Source organism: Rana temporaria, chromosome 7 (genome assembly GCF_905171775.1).
Source record: "Rana temporaria chromosome 7, aRanTem1.1, whole genome shotgun sequence".
NCBI lineage: Eukaryota > Metazoa > Chordata > Amphibia > Anura > Ranidae > Rana > Rana temporaria.
In genome coordinates, this window is record NC_053495.1 from 34,125,376 (window position 1) to 34,146,131 (window position 20,756).

The following is a 20,756-nucleotide window of genomic DNA, read 5'->3' on the forward strand; positions in this document are numbered from 1 at the left end:
AGGGAGATTGGGCCAGATTCACATAGAATTACGGCGGCGTATCAGCAGATACTCCGACGTAAGTCCGAATCTAAGGCCGTCGTATGTTTAAGTGTATGCTCAAACTGAGATACACTTAAACATGCCTAAGATACGACGGCCAGCGCCGTTGTATCTTAGGGTGCAATGTCTACGCTGACCGCTAGGTGGCGCTTCCATTGTGGTCAGCGTAGAATATGCAAATGACTAGTTACTCCGATTCACGAACGTACGCTTGCCCGTCGTAGTGATTTTATGTCCTTTCCGTAAGAGTTACGCGGTGTAAAGATAAACATGCCCCCTAGGTGGCGTACTCAATGTTAAGTATGGCCGTCGTTCCCGCGTCGCAATTGAAAATTTTTACGTTGTTTGCGTAAGTCGTCCGTGAATGGCGCTGGACGCCATTTACGTTAACGTTGAAACCAATGACGTACTTGCAACGTAATTTCGCGCAATGCACGGCGTGAAAATTCGAGACGGAGCATGCACAGTACGATCGGCGCGGGAACGCGCCTAATTTAAATGATCCACGCCCCCTACATGGATCATTTGAATTAGGCGGGCTTGTGCCGGTGGACTTTACGCTACGCCGCCGCAAGTTTACAGGCAAGTGCTTTGTGAATCAAGCACTTGCCCGTAAAACTTGCGGCGGTGTAACGTAAAGGAGATGCGTTACGCTGCCGCAGTTAAAAGAGAATCTGGCCCTCTGTTCCAAATCAGGGACAGTTGGGAGCTATGTCATAGTGTGCATGAAGCTCAGGTCCGTACCTCGTTACAGACCTGAAACTCAATCCACTGATGCACATTTTCTTTTAGTAATCAATAGGGTTGTCCCGATACCGATACTAGTATCGGTATCGGGACCGATACTGAGTATTTGCGGGAGTACTTGTACTCCCGCAAATACCGCCGATGCCTAAATAGAATACTCAAATGAAAGCTGTGATGTTCCCCGCACCCTGTTTAACCATGCGGCGCGGCAGCATGCAGGTAAGGGGGGGGGGGGAGAGATGGCTGCTTCTAAGGGGCACATGGCTGCATATAAGGGGGACATGGCTGCTTTATAAGGGGGGACATGGCTGCTTCTAAGGGGGACATGGCTGCTTATAAGGGGGACATGGCTGCATATGGGGGGACATGGCTGCTTATAAGGGGGGACATGACTGCTTATAAGGGGGGACATGACTGCTTATAAGGGGGGACATGACTGCTTATAAGGGGGGACATGGCTGCTTATAAGGGGGACATGGCTGCTTATAAGGGGGACATGGCTGCTTATAACGGGGACATGGCTGCATATGGGGGACATGGCTGCTTATAAGGGGGACATGGCTGCTTATAAGGGGGACATGGCTGCATATGGGGGGACATGGCTGCATATGGGGGGGACATGGCTGCATGTGTGGGGACATGGCGGCATCTGTGGGGGGACATGGCTGCATGTGTGGGGACATGGCTGCATATGTGTGGGGACATGGCTGCATATGTGGGGGGACATGGCTGCATATGTGTGGGGACATGGCTGCATATGTGTGGGGACATGGCTGCATATGTGTGGGGACATGGCTGCATATGGGGGGGACATGGCTGCATCTGTGGGGGGACATGGCTGCATTTGGGGACACATTTAAAAAAAAGTATCGGTATTCGGTATCGGCGAGTACTTGAAAAAAAGTATCGGTACTTGTACTCGGTCCTAAAAAAGTGGTATCGGGACAACCCTAGTAATCAATCTGGGTGGATTTATTATTTTGTTGCAAAAAGTGGAATTCATCTTTCTCACATCATTTTCTATGCAATGCTAGCTAACCTCTGCTTTCTAAGAGGTGCTGCAGCAGCTGAGTTCTGCAGAGTTCCCCGAGGCATACACAGCTCCTCTTTCCAGCTGTTTTAATCTATTCTGTGGCCAATCAGGTAGAGCTGGTCCCATTTAAATAAAAGTTTTGCAGCCAACCCCCAGGTGATCAGAGGCACCCATACTGTACTCATTGTGGTGTGACTGTCCCAGACTCCTCCCTGCATCCTGCCTTCTCCTCTCCCAGATAAGGGCTCTGTTCAAAAGTATTTTCCCTCTCCCTCTGCTTCTCACTTCCAGTTCTCTTCTGCTGGGATCTCCACGTCATCCAGGACAGGGTGAGTGAGCGGAGCCCAGGCTGAACTTTCTGCTGATTTAAAGTTTGTGCCCGGTGGGATGGCAGCGTTGAGGGCATTTAGGGATGAGCAGGGACCATGCTGGGACCATGCTGGGACATGGGACATCACACCTATCACCTATACTGATCCTCAAATATTACAATGTATTAGTGATCCTCAGCACCGGGATGCCCAATATTTCTGTCCCTTCATATTCTACTAGAAAGCTGGCAGCTACCAGAAAAGAAAGAAACCCGTATCCTAGAGCGCTTGGGGCTCATTTACATCACACAGCGCACGTTAATGTGTGCATAACACACGCAGGTATGCGCTGTAAATGCACGCTTCCGTGCAACGTTAAACACATTGGGCTAGATTCAGGTAGGGCGACGTAAATTTGTGCGGGCGTAGCGTATGTTATTTACGCTACGCCGTTGCAATTTAGAGAGGCAAGTGCAGTATTCAGAAAGCACTTGCATCGTAAGTTGCGGCGGCATAGCGTAAATCTGCCGGCGTAAGCGCGCCAAATTCAAATTGTCAAGAGGTGGGCGTGTTTTATGCAAATAAAACATGACCCCACGTAAATGACGTTTCTCACGAATGGCGCATGCGCCGTCCGTGAACGTATCCCAGTGCGCATGCTCCTAATCACGTCGCAAATAGTCAATGCTTTCGACGTGGATGTAATTTACGCAAAGCCCTATTCGCGAATGACTTACATAAACAACGTAAACGACGCAAAATTCGATGCTGGCCCGACGTCCATACTTAACATTGGCTACGCCTCATAGAAGCAGGAGTAACGTTACGCCGGAAAAAGCCTTACGCAAATGACGTAAAAAAATCCGCCGGGCGCACGTACGTTTCTGAATCGGCGTATCCAGCTCATTTGCATGTTCTACGCTGAAATCGACGGAAGCGCCACCTAGCGGCCAGCGTAAATATGCACCCTAAGATACGACAGCGTAGGAGACTTACGCCGCTCGTATCTTAGCCTACTTTAAGCGGATCTGGTTTCCAGAATACGCTTAAATTTACGACGGCGTAGATTCAGAGTTTTGACGGCGTATCTACTGATACGCCGGCGTAACTGTCTCTGAATTTAGCCCACTGTTTGCTTTTTTTCTGGCTGTATGTAATGCCCCGTACACACGATCTGACAGATCGTCCGACTTTTTTCGTTTACTAGTCGCAAGTAGAAATTAAATAGGTTACTAAAGTCACGAAAGTACGGCAGAAAAAAATAATCGGAAGTGATGTCATGTGTTGTAATTAGTGTTGCTCACGAATATTCGCATTGCGAATATTCGACTCGAATATAGCATATTCGAGAAATCGCGCTATATTTCGAATTTCGCGGTGAATATTCGCAATTCCGAATATTCGCATTTTTTCAATTTGATTTTTAAAACAGATCACATCCTATCGACGTCTAAAAGCATTGCTGGTATGATTAGAGACCCTGGGCCGAGTAGCTAAGCTGAGGCGATCCTTTTATGTTGCCAAATTGAAAAAAAAAAAATTGCGATTTTTCGCTATTGCGAATGCGAAAATGATTGCGAATTTTCGATAACTGTGGTAGGAGAACTCTGATTGTCTCTGATGCAAAAGGGGGGGGCTTTGTGTATGTGTATGTTTTGAATATTTGTATGTTTGATATTATTATTTTTTGTAAGAAGGAAAAAATTGCGCATACCTTTAAAAAAGGGGAGAATACAGCAGCAACTCAAAAATGTTATACAACATAAATTAATACAAGACAGAAAATGGAGTCGCTCTACAAGAATAAAAAATATGTCTAGTGACAAGACATGTGGGCAAATTATAAAATAAGCAAGCGCAAATAACTTGTGAAATACACAGTGAAACAAATATATAAAGAAATATAGTCCCAATAATAGAAAAATAATCTTTCATAAAAATGTCTTTGATATGTGAAGTGAAAAAAAGTCCAAAGCATGCAGCATGAACGTGTTCAATCTTCAAGGTGTTTGATTGACAAACGGCTGTGACAGATGGATAGAGGAAAGAATCACCACCAATGCAAAACACTTTTTATTTTCTATTGTAAAATATCACGAATATTCTGAGCCAATCAGAGTGCTCCTTCTGCATTTGCCGAATATTCGCAATTATTTTGTATTGTAAAATATCAAGAATATTCTGAGCCAATCAGAGTGCTCCTTCTGCATTTGCCGAATATTCGCAATTATTTTGTATTGTAAAATATCAAGAATATTCTGAGCCAATCAGAGTGCTCCTTCCGCATTTGCCGAATATTCGCAATTATTTTGTATTGTAAAATATCACGAATATTCTGAGCCAATCAGAGTGCTCCTACAGCATTTCTCGAAATTGCGCAATAAATATCGCATTCGCATGTTGCGATATTTCGATAAAATATCACGAATATTCTGAGCCAATCAGAGCGCTCCTCCAGCATTTCTCGAAATTGCGCAATAAATATCGCATTCGCATGTTGCGATATTTCGATAAAATATCACGAATATTCTGAGCCAATCAGAGTGCTCCTACCGCAGTTATCAAAAAATCGCAATTATTTTCGCATTCGCAATAGCGAAAAATCGCAATCATTTACTTTCGATAAAATATCACGAATATTCGAATTTAGCGAATATATCTCGAATATTCGAATATATATTCGAGATATATCGCGAAATCGAATATGGCATATTCTGCTCAACACTAGTTGTAATGTATTTGTGTTGTATTTTCGGAAGACAACTGTACTGACTAAACAAAAATCGTACGATTAGCTATCGTACGAGAAAAATTTTGGTGCATGTTCGATAAAATAATATCGGAAGAACTGTCCTGATCGGCTCTCAAAATCTCTGCACTAACGATCCGATTATCGTACGATTCTTCCTCGGACGACATTTTTCGAACGATATTCGGATCGCATTGCGATGAGTTACAGCGCGTCACTGCGCAAAGATACTTTTTTATTTTTTTACAGAAGCCCAGCAGTGTGAACTCATAGGACTCGAGGTACATTGTCTTCTCCTTACATTGGGCCTTAATTCGGCAACAATGCTGAACGCAGCTTGTGCGAATGAGCCCCATTCACTGTTAAGGAGCGTCTTTGTTGTTTTTTTGAGCATCTTTTTTAATGCATTTGTACAGTCATTTTTTGCATGCATTTCAGGCTTGGGTGTTTTTATTTTTAATCAATAGAAAGGTAGCTACTGTATTTTTGCATGTTTTCTGCGCTTTTTTTTAGGCGTTCCCAGCAGATTTCTTGGGGGCCAAGATGCGCAATTCCAAAAGAGGCTCATGCACTTTTGCAAGCTACCAACTTCAAGTGACACGCTGGGGTGTATTTACTAAGGCTGGGTTCACACTTGTGCGATGCGGGAACCAGCGCGATTCCTGTGCGGATTCCAGAATCACCAGAGATTCACACTGACATCTGCGAACCGCTGCAGGCGTTAATGTAAAGGTGATGAAAACCCATTCGATCCAATTCCAGTGCAGACCAGAAACAGGGTCCTGCAGCATTTTTGGGGCGAATGCGATGCAATTTCAGCCATACAGTTTGTATGGCTGAATTTGCATCGCACAGACATCACGTGTGATCTGCATGCGAATCACATGTGATGTCTGTGATTGCACCAGTTTGAACCCAGTTAAGGCAAATAGATTGTGCACTTTGCAAAGTGCTGTTGTTCCAGAGCTTAGTAAATGAGTTAAAGCTTCACTTAGCAAAGAGTACCCAATCACATGCAAGGAGGGACTGTCCCTGATTTGGAACAGTGTCCCTCTGTCCCTCTTTCCTCTTCATTTTCCCCTCATTATACCTGTATTAAAACGCACTATTTGTCTACAAAAAAGGGTTTTACAGTGTTAAACCTTTCATCCCATTTCTAAACTGCTGCATTTGTACATTTCAAAGTCAGTATAAAGGAATAGTAGTGGTAAAAAAGCAATTGTTGGTTTAACCAATCTTATTTTTTGCATATTTATACGCCATTGTTCCTTATGTGCAGCGATCAGTTGCTAATTGATAGTTATTCATTTTGGGAGATCACGGTTGATTTCAGTGGTGCATTCACAATGTGAACCATCACCCGTGTGTGCCCCGTGCATGCCCCATGCATGCCCTGTGTGTGTCCGGTGTGTGCCTGGTGTGTGCCCCATGTGTCCTGTGTTTGGTTTATATTTGAGGAAATCTATGATCCTCTTGATGTTTTAGAATACTACGATTGCCTGGTAATGTTTTTAATAGTTTTCCTTAATATTGTGTTGATATTTATTATTGTTTGTAGAGTGCTTTGTGACCTTCCATTTACACCTTTTGGGCTAGACTCATGGGGCCAGATTCACGTAGTGCAGCGGATTTATAGATCCGCTCGATCTACGTGAATTAAGATCTGCTCCCGCAAGTTTAGGAGGCAAGTGGCTAATTCACAAACCACTTACCTCCAAACTTGCGACGGCGGATCCTAAATCCCCCGGCGGAATTCAAATTCCGCGGCTAGGGGAGTGTACTATTTAAATCAGGCGCGTTCCGCGCCGATTTAAATGCGCATGCGCCGTCCGGGGAATTTCCCGGCGTGCATTGCTCCCACTGACGTCACTAGGACGTCAGTGGTTTCGACGTGAGCGGGACTTGCGACGCGCGTGTTCGTGAATCGGCGTACGCAAACGACGTTGGAAAATTCAAATTCGACACGGGAACGCCGGCTATACTTAACATTGGCTGCGCCTGATGAAAGCAGGGGTAAGTATACGACGGGAAAGCCGCTACGGAAACGACGTAAGAACACTGCGACGGGTCCGCGTACGTTCGTGAATTTGCGTATCTCGCTGATTTACATATTATTTATCGTAAATCAGCGGGAACGCCCCGGCGCCATTTTTAAATTGAAAAAAGACCCGACAGTGTAACACAGTGTAACACTGTCAGATCTTAGTCCTATCTATGCGTATCTGATTCTATGAATCAGGCGCATAGATAGGACCAGTTTACGTCTGAGATACGATGGTGTATCTGTAGATACACCGTCGTATCTCTTTGTGAATCTGGCCCATAAAGGAGATACGACGGCGTATCTCCAGATACGCCGTCGTATCTCTGAGTGTGCGGGGTCGTATCTATGCGCCTGATTCATAGAATCAGTTACGCATAGATTTCCCTACGATCCGACCGGCGTAAGTGTCTTACACCGTCGTATCTTAGGCTGCATAATTACGCTGGCCGCTAGGTGGCGCTTCCGTATATTTACGCAAGGAATATGCTAATTAGGTATATACACCGATTCAGAAACGTACGTCCGACCGGCGCATTTTTTTACGTCGTTTACGTTAGGCTTTTTTCCTCGTATAGTTACCCCTGCTATATGAGGCGTATCCTATGTTAAGTATGGCCGTCGTTCCCGCGTCGAGTTTTGAAAATTTGACGTCGTTTGCGTAAGTCGTTCGCGAATAGGGCTGGATGTAATTTACGTTCACGTCGAAAGCAATGACGATTTTCGGCGGAATTTCAAACATGCGCACTGGGATTTTTTCACGTAAAAAAACGTCAAATACGCGGGGTCACATTTAATATACATAAAACACGCCCACATCATCCACATTTGAATTAGGCGGGCTTACGCCGACACACATACGTTACGCCGCCGTAACTAAGGGCGCAAGTTGTTTCTGAATACGGAACTTGCGCCCTAAATTACGGCGGCAAAACTTATCTGAGATACGTTACGCCGGGCGGATAGATACACCATTGTATCTGAATCCAGCCCACAGTGTTTTAGCCCCTGTGCATACTTGAGAGCAGGGCTTTTTTTCAGCGGTAATTGCGGGGGGAACTCAGTTCTGGCACCCAGTGCTGAATTTAGTAGGGGGCAAAAAGGACAACTGCCCTGAGCCCCCTGACAGAAGGAGCCCCTCCATACAAAAATGATATAACATATTATAAAAAAATTATATATATATAATAATAATAAGACAATATATAATACAAAATTACTTTCTTTTATTAAATGTCTCTTGAGAGTAATATTTTGCTGGCCATCATGTGTAAAAGTTTTATTCGGGACTGGTATATTGTATCATTTTTTTTCTTTTACAGAAAACAATACAAATAAACAAATAAAAAAATAAATAAACATAAAAAGGATTTTTGGTAAAAGTAAAGAATTGGGGGTGATGGCGCTGCCTATACCTTACTCCCTAAACCACAAGAGGGCCCCACCTAGGGGATCCAGTAAGAGTGAGCTACTAGTAGAAATTAATATATATATGTAAATCAATTTATTCAATGTGTAATACTCCACATCAAAATAAAAAATAATAATAAAATAATGACATAAGTGTGTGAACCTCCACATCAAATACCAATGATACAAGCAAATATGTGCATATATGGTGTGATAATAGTAAGAGCCTGTAACAACCTAGTGTATGCAGACCTGCCAAACACACTCCCACCCACAGTGACAGTCTAATTAACAGTGGCAGCTATTACCAATAAGCTGTGTGCAAATGAAAACCAAAAATAGTGGTCAGAAAAAATATATATAAAATATATAATATAATCCAATCACAGCCTCCAAGGCTATATGCAAGCGTAAAATCGCCATAAGAGAAATCGCATGAGAAGAACCAACAGTCTCTAGTAGAGGAGTTCTGTTAATTCCAATCAGGACTATAGCGATGCAGAGTCTTGCAGTGAGGGAAGGTGTTTCTATACCACAGATGGTATATTCGCGGTGGTCCCGGTGCTCCCCCACAAGGGTCCCCACTCACCAGATCCAACTCCCCGCCAGGGGTATACAGCATGTAGTATAGGTATCCCAGGTTACCACTGCTCCAGATCTCTCCTCTCCAAGTCAGGATCCGTCCGCGTAAGGGTCTTTCCAGCGCCAATTATAAAGGCAGTCCCTCAGAGAAAAAAAGATTCGGCTCCCATAGTGTAGTACTCAAATAGGATTTAATTGTGGCCACAGAGTGCCAAACACTTTAAAATATAATAATACAACACTGTGTATTCTCAGTGCATCTTGATAAAAATGTTACTAAAAATGTAACAAAAAAAAAGCTAGCAAAGCTGTAGCTGTTTGAAACAGTCAGGCTCATAAGAATAGCTGGCCGGGTATAGGAAATGGGCGCCTGTACTGGGGATTGCAGCGTGCATTCCAGCTGCGTTCCACCTGGCGCTTACCCGGAAGTGACGTAATGCGCAACACCGCCTGACGCGTGTTTCGTAATGACGTCTTCTGAGGCGCCTTCTGAGGAGTCCTGAAAAAAGCAACCGTTTTTAAAACTTTTTTTCCATTGATACATGTTCCCTGGGGAAAGACCCGGGTTCTCAAAGATGTTTTCACAGGCATACTATAGACACCCAGCAGGTACAATATTTAAAGGAATTTTTCATATTTTAAATTTTTTTATTTAAGCATTATTAAAATCACTGCTCCTGAAAAAACAACCATTGATACATGTTCCCTGGGGCAAGACCCAGGTTCTCAAAGACGTTTTACAACAATAACTTGCATATTAGGCTTTAAAATTAGCACTTTTAAATTCGAACGTCCGAGTCCCATAGACGTCAATGGGGTTCTAAATGTTCGCGCAAACGTTCGGTCCGTTCGAAGGTTCTGGTGCGAAACCGAACAGGGGGGTGTTCGGCTCATCCCTATTCCTTACATTAGGCATTCCCAGCAGAGTCCCTCCTTACATCAGATGCCCCCAGTAGAGTCCCTTATTACATCAAGTGCCCCAGTAGAGTCCCTCCTTACACCAGGCATTCCAAGTGGAGTCCCTCCTTACATCAGGTGCCCCCGAAGTCTCTTGGCTCTGCCTCTCATTGGGTAAAGCATGATTTGATCTCTGCCGCCATTAGAGAAGGCCAGCTCTTGTGGAGGCTGAGCCTGTGCTGAGGGGAAGAAACAAGAGGCAGAGCCCAGGAAGCTGCTAGTAGAAATGTAGCTACGTACGGCCAACCCCTGACCCTGTGGCCTTTCCAACAACAAGTCACAGACCGACAGCAGGCCGTGGGGGTGGGAGGTTGTCGTCAGCTCCATTTCTATTGGCAGCCAGCTGGGCTCTGCCTTTTGATCATCACCAGTACCGACCCTGAACCTCTAGCTCTCCGGGAGTCTGGACAAATGCCAATTTCCCATGATTTTTCCCAGGACAACGTAAAAACGAGACAAGGGTCTAAATCCTGTAAATGTCCCGGGAAAATCGGGACTGTTGACATGTATGCATTTGCTTTGTCTGACAAATTCAGAGTAAACAATGGGGTCTTGAAAAACTAATGATAATTGTGGAGAGACCCAAACAATAGCTACTAATCAGCTGGGCAAACGATGTCCTACTGTGTTGGTGGAAGTGAAAACCCCCTTTAAATAGTACAATAGTAGTGGACTTTTGTTCTGCTAGCCTTTAGGTAAAGATGAAACCCTAAATACATGGAGCAAATTTCTTTCCTGCCACCACAGTCAGTGCCTAGCCATTGTATTCTTCAGAGGGGGGGTAAACTGTCCTTGCCGGGAGAAGACAGTGATTATGGCTAGCGGCTATACCAGCCACTAGCCATAATCTGGCAAAACCTGGCAGGCTTGTTGTACCCAAGTTGATTGATCAATCAACTTGGAACATTCAACCTGCCTATACATGGTTTGAATCTCGGCTCGTTCGTGCAAAATCGGTTGAGATTCAAACTGTCTTTGGTCGGCCTAACATGGGCCACCCCCCCCCCCCATTTATCCCCTCCCACAACTCACTTCACCCCTTCTTCCCCAGATTGTGACCACTTTTCCCTCACCTCTCTCTTTCTCTTTATTCATTTCCTGCGTCTGTTACTCTAGACCAGGGGTCTACAAACACTTCAGTAAGAGGGCCACGTTGTATATTTTACAGATATTTACAGGCCAAATATAATCCCCCCAGAGTCCGCCCTTACATCAGAAGCAGCCTCTGCTGACCTTAATCCACACCCATTGTCAATGACCCTAAGAGCCGGTTCACACTGGGGCAGCACGACTTGCCGAGCAACTCGGCAAGGCGATCTGCCCACGACTTCGGAGACGACTTTCAAAATTACTTCTGTATTGAAGTCAATGCAATTCGCCCTGATGTCGTCCCAAAGTAGTACAGGAACCTTTTTCTAAGTCAGAGCGACTTGAGCCGTTCCTATTAGAACGGTTCCATAGTACAGAGCGGAGCGCGACTTGTCAGGCGACTAAGTCGCCTGACGAGTCACCCCTGTGTAAACCGGCTCTCACTGGGGGCTGTATAAAATCTTGCATTGGCCTGGGTGTGGCCCACATTCATTCTGAGGTTTGGAAATCTGTGTTCTAGACCAGTCTTTCTCAATTTTTTTACCACAGAGGAACTTTTAAAATAATTTTTAGGTCTGAGGGCACTGTCTTATTTGGGAAGAATGCCCCTTACATTGGTGGCTAGTGGGGATAATGCCCCTCTACAGTGGTGGTCAGAATGCCACCCTTACAGGTGGCCAAAAAGGCTCATTGGCATCATGCATCTGGCTCTGTCAAGTGATGTGGTCCCCATAGCTATGCAGGCACCATGGGAGGTTAACCAGCCGCAGCTCAATGAACCTCTAGCAACCTCTGGAGGAACCCTAAGGTTCCACAGAACCCAAATTAAGAATTGCTGGTCTAGGTTATGATTGTCTATAATCATCCTAATACTCTCTATCCCTCGTTCCGGCGTAAATTCTCTCTGAATCTAGCCCTGTATATTTATAATAATAATCTGTAAAGTAATCCAGTGTGAGACTTCACCTCTAAGTAGGAGTTTCCTGTAGTAAAGACCTTTCATTACTGCTCTCTCTCCCTGTACAGGATGACTAGTCTTGTCTCCGCCCACTCCTGTACCTTTCTACAGGCATAATGCAGTGGGTGGAGCCTGCTAAGTCCCTCCCACAGCTCTTCTCTCTGCACAGTATGGCACAGTGATGATGTCATGGCTACTTTTAGGCCGGAATCACACTAGTGCGTTGCTTTTTTGAGCTGCGTTGTCGTTGCAGATTTCTCTAGAGGGTGTTCTGCAGATCAACTGCGGTTTAGCTGCAGATCAGGTGCGAATTTGGAGACCTGGGAGAACTTCCGGGTGAGAGGAGAGTGGGGGAGAATTGTATTGAGCTGAATGAGAGAAACTCCTGCAGAGAACTGAACACGTGCGAATTAGATGCGTACCCATAGAAGATAATGGGACTGAATTCGCACCGCAAGACATAAAAACCGCATGCGGTTTGGAGGCAATACGCAGTGCGGATGCATCGCACATATGTGAACCAGCCTCATTGAAAACAATGTATTTTGAAATGTCCTGCGAATTAGATGCGGTTTAAACCGCACTCAATTCGCATAGGTGTGAACCTGGCCTTACAAGGTACTATTTGGATTTGCAAAGGTTTTTGGTGCAAAACCTTTGCGGCTATTGAGGAATAGAGTTACATAAAAGTTTTTTTGTCGGGAGTTTAGCTTTAGCTAATGAAATTTATTTTTATAGCCTCACTGCAGTCAGAGTTTATTATGTTTTATTGGAAGCTTTTATACTGAACATGTGACAGACAGCTGTAATGTGGATCAGTGTGTAATGTGACCAGATCAGCAGGAGTGCGGGTCAGGCTAGGCTGCAGTGCGGTCACAGCGGGTTCAACTCTTATATGATTTGGCACAAACACTTGGAAGGCACATTGAAACTAAATATAAGAGGGGTTCATGTACACATGAATCTCTATTTATTTCCAGCCAGAGTTTCACAAGAGTCATCTTTTATAGGGTAAACTATTGCTCATGGGGAACAAGTATATTTTTTCCAAGCTTTCTTAGCCATTAAATATATGTCCGACCAAACCAGTTTTTTCTTTTAGTTAAAAGGGTGAAGGATTAGAACCCTTGTTGGGCTTTTACTGCTATTAGGGGCTCTTGTTAAAGCGGAGGTCCACCCTAAAAAAAAAGCCAAATAGGCTCCAAAAAAAGGATGGTTTGCCCATTCACAAAGCGCTGCGCAACTCGCGCATGCGCAGTAGGAAACGGGCAGTGAAGCCGCAGGGCTCCACTGCCTGTTTCCCTTAATGAGAATGGTCCTGCCACAATCGACGAATCGGCCTTGGGCGGCCGACATCGCGGGCACCTTGGACACGGCCAGCGCATTTTTTTACGTCGTTTGCGTTCGGCTTTTTCCGGCGTATAGTTACCCCTGCTATATGAGGCGTATCCTATGTTAAGTATGGCCGTCGTTCCCGCGTCAAATTTTGAATTTTTTACGTCGTTTGCATAAGTCGTTCGCGAATAGGGATTTGCGTAGAATGACATCACCGTCGTAAACATTGGCTTGTTCCGGTTTAATTTCGAGCATGCGCACTGGGATACCCCCACGGACGGCGCATGCGCAGTTGAAAAAAAACATAATTTACGTCGGGTCACGACGTATTTACATAAAACACGCCCCCATCACATCCATTTGAATTGCGTGCCCTTATGCCGCCAAAGATACACTACGCCGCCGTAACTTACAGCGCGCATTCTTTGAGGATACCAAAAAAAAAGTAAGTTACGGCGGCGTAGTGTATCTTAGATACGCTACGCCCTACGCAAATATGCGCCGCTGTACGTGGATCTGCCCCTTAGTCTTTAAATGGTTAAACTGAGATCTTCTACACACCAGAGTTCATTCTTTTGATAAGTAGAAACATTGTATTTCTTTGCTTCTTTTATCAGAGATGTTCTCAGACTTGGCAGGCTTCCCAGATAGGAGAGAGTCGCTCCAACGAGGAGACTCCTGGCAACTTGCATTGACTTCTATTACAGATGTCCTTTGCAAGTATCGGCCTAATTTGCAACACAATCTGGCTGATGCTGATTAATTAAAAAATGCCAAAAATCGGCCGATATATCAGTTGACTTCTAGTTAAGATGGCCACATGCGTTTTAAAATGATCATTTACGCTGAACTCCATGCACAAGAACTTTCATTCTTCTCTTGCTTTACTAAAAAAACAAATGTGTACAGTTGAACCTCAGATTACGAGCATTTTCCGTTCCAGGAGAATGCTCGTAATCCAAAGTACTCGCATATCAAAGCGAGTTTTCCCATTGAAGTCGATGGAAACGAAAATAATTAGTTCCGCATTGACTTCAATCGGATGCAATACCGAATGCGGCCAGATGTGGGGTGCGCCAGAGAGCGCCGAAAAGGTCAGAGGACACTTTGGCTTGTTTCCTGCGCCCCCGTACCTCAGGCCAAATGAGGTACTGCAGGACAATGTTCAGCTTTTCTCGGCTCATGTGCCCCCGTACCTCAGGCCAAATAAGGTACTGCAGGCCTATTTTCGTCTCTGCTTGGCTTCTGCGCCCCCGTACCTCAAGCCAAATGAGGTACTGCAGGCCTATTTAGCTTGAACTCTGCTAGTCTTGCGAGTCAACACTCGCAAACCAAGTCAGAATTTTTAATTTTTTTATTTAAAACAAGTTGCTCGCAAATCAAACCGCTCTCAAACCAAGTTACTCTTCAACCGAGGATCCACTGTATATGTATTATTATTAATATTATTTATTATTATTATTTTTATGTCTGTGTTTAAAAAAAGTGATAATGAAGGGAAATCTTTTTAATGGAATCCTGAATAGTAGTAACCTAATAGGGCAGTGATGGCGAACCTTGGCACTCCAGATGTGTTAGAACTACATTTCCCATGATGCTCATGCACTCTGCAGTGAAGTGGAGCATCATGGGAAATGTAGTTCCAAAACATCTGGGGTGCCAAGGTTCGCCATCACTGTAATAGGGTGTTCTAACCCCTCCCCAGTCTATCCCAAAAAACAAAACAACGTTTAAGTGGATTTACACTTCAGTCTTACATGATGAATGGTTGAACAATATTGCAACTAGAGTAAACTATAAAATCCAAAATACAAATACTGGAAGAAATAGTCTATAAAAAAAATTCTACAAAAGGTTCTTTATTTCACAGAACTTGGGATCTTTTGCGTCGTGCTTACATTACTTGTGTGCTGGTTGTCTGCAGTTGGATTACTGACAGGAAGTCAGCTGTGCATGGGGAAATGTCTTTCCTCGGTAGTGCTGTAGCTTCCTATGAATTCAGTTACAACAACTTCCTGATTCCTGAAATGTATGCAAAGTATATATTAATTAAATATCATTACATAGTTAATAGGTGAAAAAAAAGACTTGTGTCCAACAGGTTTAGCCACTCCCATGTGTTTTGTCCCCAGGAAGGCAATGACTGACAATTTTGCCACATAAGCGGAAAACCTTTTACATCCCCTTCCTCTGATAGGTTCCCTGGATAAAAAAATGTCTGCATATTATCCCCTAGTAATTATATCTGTTCATAGTTATAAGTAATTATTTCATTGGTGTATTTGCCATTACTGCTTCATATGGGAAAGCAATCCACAGCTTAACCACTCTTATCAGAAGTGTGTGCGCTCCTTCTCCATCATAGCTGCTGGTTCCAGCAGCTATGGCCTTCTCCTTGTCTGACCACCTGCAAGGTGATTGATGTGGAGAAGGCTGTGGCCTTTTCCTTGTCTGTCCACCTGCAAGGTGATTGATGTGGCCAGTCTCTGGATGGGGACCCAACCTGATTTAAGCCATCCAAACTTGCAGTCTCAGTCATGCTTGTAATAGAGGGCCATATTCTTAAACAAGTTACGTAGGCGTATCAACAGATACGCCTACGTAAGTCCCTTTCCTATGTTTAAGTGTATTCTCAAAATGAGATACACTTAAACATGCCTAAGATACACCAGCCTGCGCCGTTGTATCTTAGGCTGCAATATTTACGCTGACCGCTAGGTGGCGGTCAGCGTAGAATATGCAAATGACTACTCACGCCGATTCTCGAACGTACGCTTGCCCGCCGTAGTGTTTTAACGTCGTTTCCGTAAGCGATACGCGGCGTAAAGATAAAGATGCCCCCTAGGTGGCGTACTCAATGTTAAGTATGGCCGTCGATCCCGCGTCGAAATTTCAAAATTGAACGTCGTTTACGTAAGTCGTCCGTGAATGGCGCTGGACGCCATTTACGTTACAGTCAAAACAAATGACGTCCGTGAGACGTCATTTAGCGCGATGCAAGTCGGGTAATTTACCCGACGGAGCATGCGCATTACGATCGGCGCGGGAGCGCGCCTAATTTAAATGATCCACGCCCCCTGCCTGGATCATTTGAATTAGGATGGCTTACACGGGTGGACTTTACGCGATGCCGCCGCAAGTTCACAGGTAAGTGGTTTGGGAATCCGGCACTTGCCACTTAAACTTGCGGCGGCGTAACGTAAAGTACATACGTTCCGCCGCCTGAAATGTATCAGAATATGGCCCACAGTGTGTAATACCTGATCAAGCTGCCCGTTTGTCTGCCAGGCGCAAAAAGGTGATTCGAGTATAAGCCGAGGGGGCATTTTCAGCACAAAAAAAAATGTGCTGAAAAACTCAGCTTATACTCGAGTATATACAGGCCCGGATTCACAAAGCACTTACGCCGACGTATAACAAGTTACACAGACGTTAGTGCAAATGTGCGCCGTCGTATCTGTGCGCAAGACCCACAAACAGAGATGCGCCTAAAACCAGGCTACACCCCGCCAACATATCCTGCTTACGTCGGCGTAGACTGGGCGTACATTTAGGCTTGGAGCATGGTGCCGCTCCCATTGATTAGTCATTCAAACATGCAAACGAGGGAAATACGGCGATTCACGAACCTGCGTGCGCCCGACGCAGGCTATGAGAGGTGCACGTAAGTTGTACATCCGGCGTAAAGTTAAGCCCTATAAAGGAGGTGTAACCCAGCAGCAGACATGCAAAGGTCTGCACCAGGGAACAAAAATGAGGGACAAATGAGGATTAAAGAGGGACATTGTTCCAAATCAGGGACAGTCCCTCAAAATCAGGGACAGTTGGGAGCTATGGAACAGCCCCTCAGATAATATTGTGTAGAGCTGTACCGATTATACTGGAAATCTTCAGTACGACAAACAGTATCCTGTCCTGCAGAACTGGCTTATCAACGTTTGTTGATAGGATTATTGACATTAAGATGATAAAAAGGGCATGACTTTATTATTTCTTTGATCCTTGCTTACATCTACCTATTTCATGGCACATTTCAACACTAGAGAAATTCCTGGCCATGTTCCGGAATAGGACTTTTCACACTGCTGTATATGGCAGCCTGGGTGGCAACTCAGGCCAAAGTGACAGGAGTTATTGAGCCTAAAGCCTCGTACACACGATTGGATTATCCGGCATGAAATGGCTGTTGTCAGAAAAACAGACCGTTTGTACGCTCCATCGGACAATTGTTGTCGGATTTTCCACCAACAAATGTTGGATAGCATGCTTTAAAATTGTCCTCATGTGAGTTGTCGGATTATCCGAGCGTGTGTACAGAAGTCCTTCGGAAAAAAATCCAAAGTACAAACAAGCATGCTCAGAAGCAATGCTCGCCATAACACAACATTAGCAGAAGTTGCCCAAAAAGTGGCGATAAAGAGCTGAAAAAACACGTAGTTTCATGTTTGTTGACCGACAATTCTGCCGTTTGTATGCAAGACAAGTTAATGGCCAACACCCTACGGAGAAAAGTCCTACGCTTTGTCCGCGGAAAATCCAATCGTGTGTACCAGGCTTTATACTTACTTACACACACACAGCCCTGAGTCTAATCTCCCTGTTGGAGCTTACACAGGTTAATTACATCTCTACTACCCCACAGGGTGCTGTTCAAGCCTGATTGGCTGCTTTAACCACTTGAGATCCGCGCTATAGACAAAAGACGTCCACAGCGCGACTCTCAATTGCCAAGTGGACGTCTTTGAATGTCTTTTTCTGTGCATTACCCGGGCGTGCAGCGGGTAAACACTGTGCCGGCGCATCGCTGGGAAGCAGATGCGTGTACGTGGTGGCCGCGATGCCCGCCGGGTACACGCGATCGGCGGTGACAGCAGGGACGTGGAGCTCTGTGTGTGAGGAGACCGATCTGTGTCTCTTGTACATAGGGACACAGCATCGGTCACCTCCCCCAGTCAGTCCCCTCCCCCCACACAGTTAGAACACACCCAGGGAATACATTTAACCCCTTCCTCACCCCCTAGTGTTAACCCCTTCCCTGCCAGTCACATTTATACAGTAATTAGTGCATTTTTATAGCACTGATCGCTGTATAAATGTGAATGGTCCCAAATTTGTGTCAAAAGTGTCCGATACGTCCGCAGCAAAATCACAGGCCTGACAAAATAAAAATCGCAGATCACTGCCATTACTAATAAAAGATAAAAAATAAATCTATCCCCTATTTTGTAGGTGCTATAACTTTTGCGCAAACCGATCAAATACGCTTATTGCGATTTTTTTAAACAAAAATATGTAGAAGAATATGTATCGGCCTAAACCGAGAAAAAAAATATAAAAAAAAAAATTGGGATATTATTATAACAAAAAGTAAAAAATATTGTGTTTTTTTCCAAATTTTCTGTCTTTTTTTGTTTATAGCGCAAAAAATAAAAATCGCAGAGATGATCAAATACCACCAAAAGAAAGCTCTATTTGTGGGGAAAAAATGATAAAAATATAATTTGGGTACAGTGTTGTATGACTGCGCAATTGTCATTCAAAATGTGTCAGCACTGAAAGCTGAAAATTGGTCTGGGCACGAAGGGGGTTTAAGTGCCCAGTAATGAAGTGGTTAATAAGGAAGAAGATGTCAGATGCTCTCCATATATGCATTTATTTCCAAAGGCTTTGACAGACAACCAGGGTGGTGGGAGAACACAGCAAAGTGAAAGGTTTCTTTTAACTTTGGGTGCTTAGGGCCAGATTCACAGCAGAGATACTCCGTCTCCGGCCAGATTCACGTAGATCAGCGGATCTTTAGATCCGCTCGATCTACCTGATTTAAGATCCGCTCCCGCAAGTTTGAGAGGCAAGTGGGTAATTCACAAACCACTTACCTCCAAACTTGCGGCCGCGGATCGTAAATCCCCCAGCGGAATTCAAATTCCGCGGCTAGGGGGAGTGTACTATTTATATCAGGCATTTATATCAGGCACGTTCCCGCGCCGATTTAAATGAGCATGCGCCGTCCGCGGAATTTCGCTAGGACGTCAGTGGTTTCGACGCTTACGTAAATGACGTCCATCCGTATTCGAGAACGACTTACACAAACGACGTAAAAAGAAAAACATTTGACGCGGGAACGACGGCTATACTTAACATTGGCTGTGCCTCATAGAAGCAGGGGTAAGTATACGCCGGGAAAGCCGCTACGGAAACGTTGTAAGAACACTGCGTCGGGTCCGCGTACGTTCGTGAATTTGCGTATCTCGCTGATTTACATATTATTCAACGTAAATCAGCGGGAACGCCCCCGGCGCCATTTTCAAATTGAAAATAAGATCCGACAGTGTAACACAGTGTAACACTGTCGGATCTAGCCCTATCTATGCGTAACTGATTCTATGAATCAGACGCATAGATAGGACCAGTTTCAGGCAGTGTAAGTCAGAGATACGACGGTGTATCAGGAGATACACCGTCGTATCTCTTTGTGAATCTGGCCCAGAGTATCTATGCGATTGATTCATAGGGCTAGATTCACAAAGAGATACGACGGTGTATCTCCTGATACACCGTCGTATCTCTGACTTACACTGCCTGAAACTGGTCCTATCTATGCGCCTGATTCATAGAATCAGTTACGCATAGATATGGCTAAGATCCGACAGTGTTACACTGTGTTACACTGTCGGATCTTATTTTCAATTTAAAAATGTCGCCGGGGGCGTTCCCGCTGAATAATATGTAAATCAGCGAGATACGCAAATTCACGAACGTACGCGGACCCGACGCAGTCTTCTTACGACGTTTCCGTAGCGGCTTTTCCGGCGTATACTTACCCCTGCTTCTATGAGGCGCAGCCAATAGTAAGTATAGCCGTCTTTCCCGCGTCGAGTTTGAATTTTCTTACGTCGTTTGCGTACGCCGATTCACAAACACGCGCGTCGCAAGTCACGCTCACGTCGAAACCACTGACGTCCTAGCGACGTCAGTGGGAGCAATGCACGCTGGGAAATTCCCCGGACGGCGCTTGCGCATTTAAATCGGCGCGGGAACGCGCCTGATTTAAATAGTACACTCCCCCTAGCCGCGGAATTTGAATTCCGCCGGGGGTTTTACGATCCGCCGCCGCAAATTTGGAGGTAAGTGGTTTGTGAATTACCCACTTGCCTCCCAAACTTGCGGGAGCGGATCTTAAATCACGTAGATCGAGCGGATCTATAGATCCGCTGATCTACGTGAATCTGGCCCATAGAATCAGTTACGCATAGATATCCCTAAGATCCGACAGGATACGATACGTACGATACGTTACGCCGCCGCACTTCTACGTGAATCTGGCCCTTTATCACTATCTGAAAACTGTACTTTGCACCCTGGCACAAACCTGGGAATGGGTTTTGTAGGTTACCAGTTGCTTTCAATGCCCAGGATCAATGCTGAGATCACCAGCAGGAGGAAGGAGGTCCTGATTCATCTATATAGATTTTATTTTTCACTAGATGGATCACCAGCAGGAA

General features: G+C 44.8%; 1 protein-coding gene across 1 annotated transcript in view; it reads left to right on the forward strand.

Annotated features, from left to right (window-relative positions):
* The first annotated feature begins 2,050 nt into the window (after positions 1-2,050).
* LOC120945208 (monocarboxylate transporter 2-like) overlaps positions 2,051-20,756 on the forward strand; it is a 79,297-nt gene continuing 60,591 nt past the window's right edge. Inside the window, exon 1 of the mRNA XM_040359195.1 lies at positions 2,051-2,151. The gene's annotated coding sequence lies outside the window, so the exon portion shown is untranslated. The remainder of the gene's footprint in view (positions 2,152-20,756) is intronic.